The sequence below is a fragment of the Hippoglossus stenolepis genome, chromosome 10 (assembly GCF_022539355.2).
Source record: "Hippoglossus stenolepis isolate QCI-W04-F060 chromosome 10, HSTE1.2, whole genome shotgun sequence".
NCBI lineage: Eukaryota > Metazoa > Chordata > Actinopteri > Pleuronectiformes > Pleuronectidae > Hippoglossus > Hippoglossus stenolepis.
The window spans coordinates 6,568,216-6,575,116 of NC_061492.1; positions in this window are offsets into that span (position 1 = coordinate 6,568,216).

Sequence of the window (6,901 nt, forward strand, 5' to 3'; positions counted from 1 at the left end):
ACAGTTCAACAGCGAGGCAATGCAAAGTTTACAGACAGTAAAATACCAAAGGCACCATGACGAATTGTAAAAGCAAATGTCAAAGTGAGAAGCTCCGCAGTTTCCACGGACTCTATCCGTTGCAGCCGACTCGCACTTCTCCGGGAGCTTGTTCCACAAATGTGAAGCATAGAGACTGAACGCTGCTTCTCCATGTTTAGTTTGGCCTCCGGGGACAGAGAGCCTAACCTGCTCCAGACGACCTGAGGTGTCTGGACGGTTCATAACGTAGCAGGAGATCAGAAATATATTTGGGCCCTAAACCATCAACCAGCAGCAGTGTGAAGCCACCAGTGTGAGGATCTGTGAAGTGGAGTGGTGTGATCCACTCTCTTCTGATCGTTCCTCCCCTGTCTCCAGAAACAATTACTCCAGTTTTATCTTTGTTAAACTGTAGAAAATTCTATATATCAGGTTTTGAGGTGAATCAAATCATTGTCACATGCAAAGCCTCCAAAACAACCTGGACAACAGAACAAAGTCCCTCTATTGGCCGCGCTGAAACCTGGCATCCCTCAGCTGACGGGTCCAAAGGTCACACATCCCACACTGGTGCTTAAGATAAAAACAAATTTAAAAACAGCATGACCTTATTTGGGTCAAAAAGTGAGAATCGAGGTCAAAATCAGCAAAACAGGAGTGAATGTATTCCACGTAGTTGTTTGGAAAAGGATCCCAAGGCCTCGTATAAAGTGTTCAGGATAGAAGATAATACAAATATTAGACTGTATCTGGGTTTGTACCTTTACATACATTAAGTCCCCCCCTCTGGCTGCACAGCTGCATGTATGAACAGTGCAGTTTAATCTGTGGAGGAGATTATTTGGGTGTGTTGAGTTATCAATGCCAACAAGTGTCCCCTTGCCAAATTCATAATTTAAATAGTTTCAATACAAACCCACGAAGACAACTTTTGATGAAAGGACCAGGAGTCAAATTACAGATCAGATGCTGTTTGATTTAGAAATAGCATAAAGGTTTTGACACGTAATAACACACTGAATGCATTTTAGACTTTGACTGATGAGTTGAATTTAGCAGAAAACAGTATGAAAGGGAACCATTTACAAAAAGCTTCTTGTTTTTAGAGAACTCCAGAAGTGAGTTTATCAAGTTTAGCTTCCCAGACTGAAGAATTTAAAGAATTTGAAGAATTCTTCAGCTGAAATGACAAAGCAATTTTTTACATCACATTTCAAAACAATGTTTGACAAAGACAGAGAAGACCCCCCCCAAAAAAATCCATTTAAAATCAAACAACACATAAAACAGTTGAGAGTGATGGTGAAAGAAAATAACAAAAGTAACATAAAAGGAACAGATAAAAACCTTTATGTAAAAGTAATTTGGTAAAAGTGAGCCCCTCGCCCGAGCTCCTCAGGTAAACCTGTCCAGACGGTTGGGGCTCCGTCAGCAGAGGCCCTGTCCCCCCCCCCCCTTTGTCTTCAGCCTCGCCTGAGGAATAGTTAGCGGGGCCTCATCTCGGGCTGTGGGCTGGTCAGGACTGATTTAGTAGCTCAGCAGACCAAATCCCATGCAAGTGCAATATTTTAAAATCAATTCTAAAACTCAGAAGACAGCCAAGGACCGAAAGCTAGAACACGATTACATGATTAGGTTCAAAACCTGGTGAGTTTTTCTGGATCGTGGTTTTGTTTGACATCGACATAACTCAAAGCTGCATAAAGAACAAGTGCAAGTGATACGAAAACAAGCTGAGCAGCAGCAGTTTTTCCGTCCGTTATGTACTTGTTCGTCTCAGACTGTAATCAACCTCTTCCCTTGCAAGTACACTCAGCCAAATACACTCATTGCCCCTGAGTTCTAGATTTCTCTCTGCTGGACACCACACACACACACACACACACACACACACACACACACACACACACACACACACACACACACACACACACACACATTCCAGCAACTTCGCTAAGAAAACAGCCACTGGTGTAATTCTAAGCCCTGCAGCAGGACAGTGTGTCAGCGAGGAATTCAATTCAGCTCTGTTGAGTCTAAACACATTTAAATCATCTTTAAGAGGCAGCTGATATAAAATCATGCTGTCACACAACAAATACAACTCAGGTTAAACACAGTGGGCACAGACAGACTGTGGAGCGCCCTAACTGCAGAACTAGTGCATAATACAGCTGAAGCAAACTGGGTTTATTCATATCCAATAACCTCTAAAAGATTATTGTTTAATTGAAATACAGAAACAAACCATTAATATTGATATTATAGCAAATTAGTATTTCATATTTTACATGTTGTGCAGAACATAAGCGCAAATCTTTATGTCCTCACTCATACTAGTCAGGTTCATTTACCCATTTACAATAAAACCTTCTCTAATTCAAACACTTGGGGGAAAAAAATGCACAATCTAAATGTGCAGCCGTCCTGGGAGTTTATGTTTTCAGGGAATGTTCGGGAATGCGTGATGTTGTTTCAGAATTATGGTCAAAATGCAGCTGGCCGTCACCTACATGTAAAAAGCCACAGTGAACGACACAACATTTATAGTTGACAAAACTCATCTCAAGGTCGGCTTCGGTCGCTGCTCTTCAGCTTTGGATCAAATGTAAATATTCGATTGCCACGTCACAGTTTTCTCTTTTTACCACTTCACACCGAATGAACTCAGGCGTGAGACTTCCTGCAGTGGCATCGGATTTGGTTCAGACCCCGGCCCTTTGCTGCGTGTCCTCCCCCCGCTCTCCCTCCACCTTTTACACCGCCATTCTGACTTTTCAACAAAGGCCACAAACATATACAACACATTCTATATGCTCTTCTTTGGTACATAAAGCTGTATATACAGAGAAGCAGGTGGGTTGGGGAAGGGCGGAGAAACAAGTCAGGGGTTAACTGTGCACCAGGGGCTGTATAAGTCAATATCAGTGAGATATTAGCACGGTTTTGCACATTTGGGACTCGTGTGCTTTCAGTGTGTGAATTAAAACAACATTATGAAGCCAAAGTGGAGCAACATTATGTGACATATTCCCCTTTTACAGACGTCCAGTCGCATTCGATCAGATCAGTGGAGGAGGAAAAACTGAAGGGAGCAGATCTTAGAAGGGCGATGCAGCTCTTTCCCCTGTATGTCAGGGTCAGGCCTCCACAGCCGCCAGATGTTCACCACCAACCCAGCTGCTTTCTCTCTCTCTCTCTCCCCCTTCTCTCTCCCTGTCTCTCTCTCTCTCTCTCTCCCTCGCAGATTCTTTCTCTTCTCCGAGGCCCTTTAAAGCAAGTCCTCCCTGTAATCATGCACACTCAGTTCAGCACAGGTCTTTGAAGTAAGTGGAATATGTCCAGCCATGTGATAGTATGCACTGTATATTCTTGCAGCAGAGGAGAAGAGAAGAGAAAGCGGAATAAGTGTGGTTTCCTAGATGTTAATTACGCCCTCGCTCCACTCTGACTTGCTGTGTGTGTGTGTGTGTGTGTGTGTGTTTATGTATAAAGTTTTGTGCATGTTGTGTCTACATAAGCGTGTGTGTGTATATGTTCACTAGAAAGTGGAATGAAACGCTAGACATGCAGGTGACAGATGATAACGGACGTCTGGCGGGAGAGAAAAGGGTGGATGGAATTTGACAGTGTGTGTGTGTGTCTGTGTGTCTGTGTGTGTGTGTGTGAGGTTCTTCCTCCGGTAGATGTGAGGATGGAATTTGGCTCATCATGAGTTCAAAGATCTGTGCACACCAACAAGAGCAGACATGCCTCTCTTTTCTTTGTCTCTGTCTCCGTCTCTCTCTCTCTCTCCCTCCCCGTCTGTTTGTCAACCTCTCTCAACCCCCTTTTCTCTTTTTTCTCTGAATTCTGCAAGGCAGCTGGTTGGACCATCAAACACTTTGCCTATTTCTGTGGTGTGTGTGTGTGTGTGTGTGTGTGTGTGTGTGTGTGTGTGTGTGTGTGTGTGTGTGTGTGTGTGTGTCTGCGTGTTTGTATGTGCATGTCCTCATTTGCATTTCATTAGAATAGATAGGGGCTTATATGTGTGCAGACATGTGTCGTCTGAAAAGAGACATGAAAAGAAGACGGATGTGATGATGTGGTTCTCCAACAAAAGTCTTATTACAATAAGAAAAATACAATTCCAGTTATATACATATACAACATACAGTACATTTGTAAAACATACTGCACTGAATTCAATCCCCCCTATAAAAGTTAAAGGTCCAGTGTGTAAGATTTAGGTGGAAGGGATCTCTGGGAAGATTTTGAATATAAAATAATCCTAGTGATTTGTTTCATCTAAATTAAACGATTTGTTGTTTTCTTTGCCCTAGAATGGGCCCTTTAAACTTCAATACTTTATATTTACATCTGAAGCGGGTCCTCTCTACGGAAGCAGCCATGTTTTTTACAGTGGTTCAAATTAAACAATCTAAACACCTTTTCGAGTTTTTAGGAAAGCTACCACAGGTTCTTTCTCATGTTTGGAAGGGGTATTCAGCTGCAACATGCAACTTCTCCACTAGATGTCACTAAATTCTACACACTGCAACCTTTAAATAAGTTGTACATTTTGAGGAACAAATACTTTTTCCCATGAGCCTGAGTGTTTCAGCGTATACACTTATACTGTAAATGAAAAGTCGTACTATTATGATTTCAATTTTATATTTATGTTATTGGCATGACAGTTCAATTTTAACATCTCGGAAAAATTTGAAATATGCTGTGGTCATCTCATTAGACAATGTCAAATCCTAATATACAGAATTCAGGACGTAGTTGAAAAACTAGGAAGTAGCTGGAAACGCTTTAAATAACTATTTTCCACGGAAAGCTGCTAGCATGCTCAAACCCTTTCTAAAGGTCACAGACTTTGCTGATTTGTATATTTATGCCAACACTGCAACATGTTTTCATTCTGCTTTGTGTCAGAATGTTCTAGCCTGTTAATTCCAAATAAAGCTGTTCTCTTTTGCATGTTTTTGCATTTATAGAGCTGGAACCATATTAAATGTTAACCTCATGTTGCTGCTGGAGTGAAAACGAGAGAACTGCCTGATTCACTGGAAAGTCCTCACCAGATTTTTTGCCAATCCATCTCGTAGACCTTGAGATATTTTATTGAATAAGTCAATCAGTCAAATTGTATTTGAATAAGTGAAGTCTTAAATGTGTTGGCGGTGCTCTGGAGCCAAAGTCACAAATGTTATGGGATTCATTATCCAGTGGACCTTGAACAGCCTAGACGTATTAAATCTCAATCCATATCAAAGATGTGGAGATATTACACCCCAAACACAAAGAGTGAACCTCAGGGCCATCTTAACAGACCTCAAGATATTTTACTGTGGTGGTGGCAGAGCCAAGGTCACCAATGTGATAGGGTTAATTATCTGGGGTCCTTGGACTGATGCATTCAATCCCACAACAATGCATCTAATGCACCAGTTGTTGAGATATTTCACCACAACCACAAAAAAACTGAAGCTCAGGTTGGAAATAAGAGCAGAGTCAGGTTATAAGAGTCAGTATAATTCATCCTCTGGGTGCCATGCATGTCGGCACAACATTTCAAGGCAATTCATCCTGTAATTATTTCAGTCTGGGCCAAAGTGCTGAACTGACCGACCATCTGAGAAACATTGTCGTCCCTGGAGCTGCACCCCGAGCATCGCTGAAGAGTCTGCACGTAGCGACTTTACATATCAGCTACTGGTATTTGATGTTTTATTTGGCATTGATCTGGTATCTCTGGTATGTCTGGAACAAGCAGGACACCTGATTCAAAACCCCTCTGTGCTCGAGCTCATCTCTTCGTCTCTCTTTGATAAGATGAATTGCTTCCAGTTGCTTCCTCGCTCGCGCTGTCCGGACTTTTCCAGGCAGCTTTATCCGAAGCACATGTTTCTGGAATCACTAGTTTGTCTGGGACGAGGAAGATGCTCCTTATAATTTAAGTCCCTCAGGTTCCCGAGCAGATCTTCCCTTTCGCTGTTTCTCTCTCTTTGACAAGATGAATCTGTTTCCAGTTGTTTCCCTGCTACGTTTTTGGGGGGGGAGGGGGTTTAAAGTCCGCAGCTTTATCTAAAACTCTGCGTTCAGGACAGATCTGTGTTTTCTAACACAAATCGTGTCATGTGTTCCCAACTGGAGAACGCCTTCCAGTCATGACATCACATCCTGTGACATCACGGTTGCCGGGTCACACCACCACCACTGCCATCACCATAGGGTGGTGGGTGTTGGCAATCATGGCAGTGGAATGTCGGTGACTCAAGGAGGTGGGGAGGTGGGAGGGCGATCTGGTTGGCTGATGACTTTGTCCCTGACATTTGAGGAAAACAAGCAGAGTGCCATTTCAAACAATGACCAGTCAACTCTGACCTTCCAGTGGAGGCAAATTGCTCAAGTACAAATCACAACATGGTGGATTGCCAACTGTTACACCACTCTCAGGACAATCATTGCATTCAGAGCAGTAAACAGCAACAAAACCTTGGCTACGATCATGTTTGGTTTGCTTTAAGTTTCTAACTGCGACACAAACACATCAATGTGATGTGGGAAGATGAGTGAGAAGCTCTGGTAGAAGTGTGAGAACCAGAACATGCGATGGCTTCATCCCAAAACACAGCTGAGGTAAACTATGGTATCTGAAATTTACCAGCCCATAATTCAAATATTCAAAAACTAAGACAATTTATTTGTCTTAGTTTTTTAAGAAAAGGTTTGAAACAAATGGTTTCGAGTATATTGGTGATTTAAAAATCCGACTGTGCGATGTCTTTGGAAGCTGTGTGGTGAGGACAGAGACTGTAAATAAAGATCGACAACATCATCTCCACTTCCTCCCATTATCCAGAAATGAAGCCGAAACATCTCGAATATG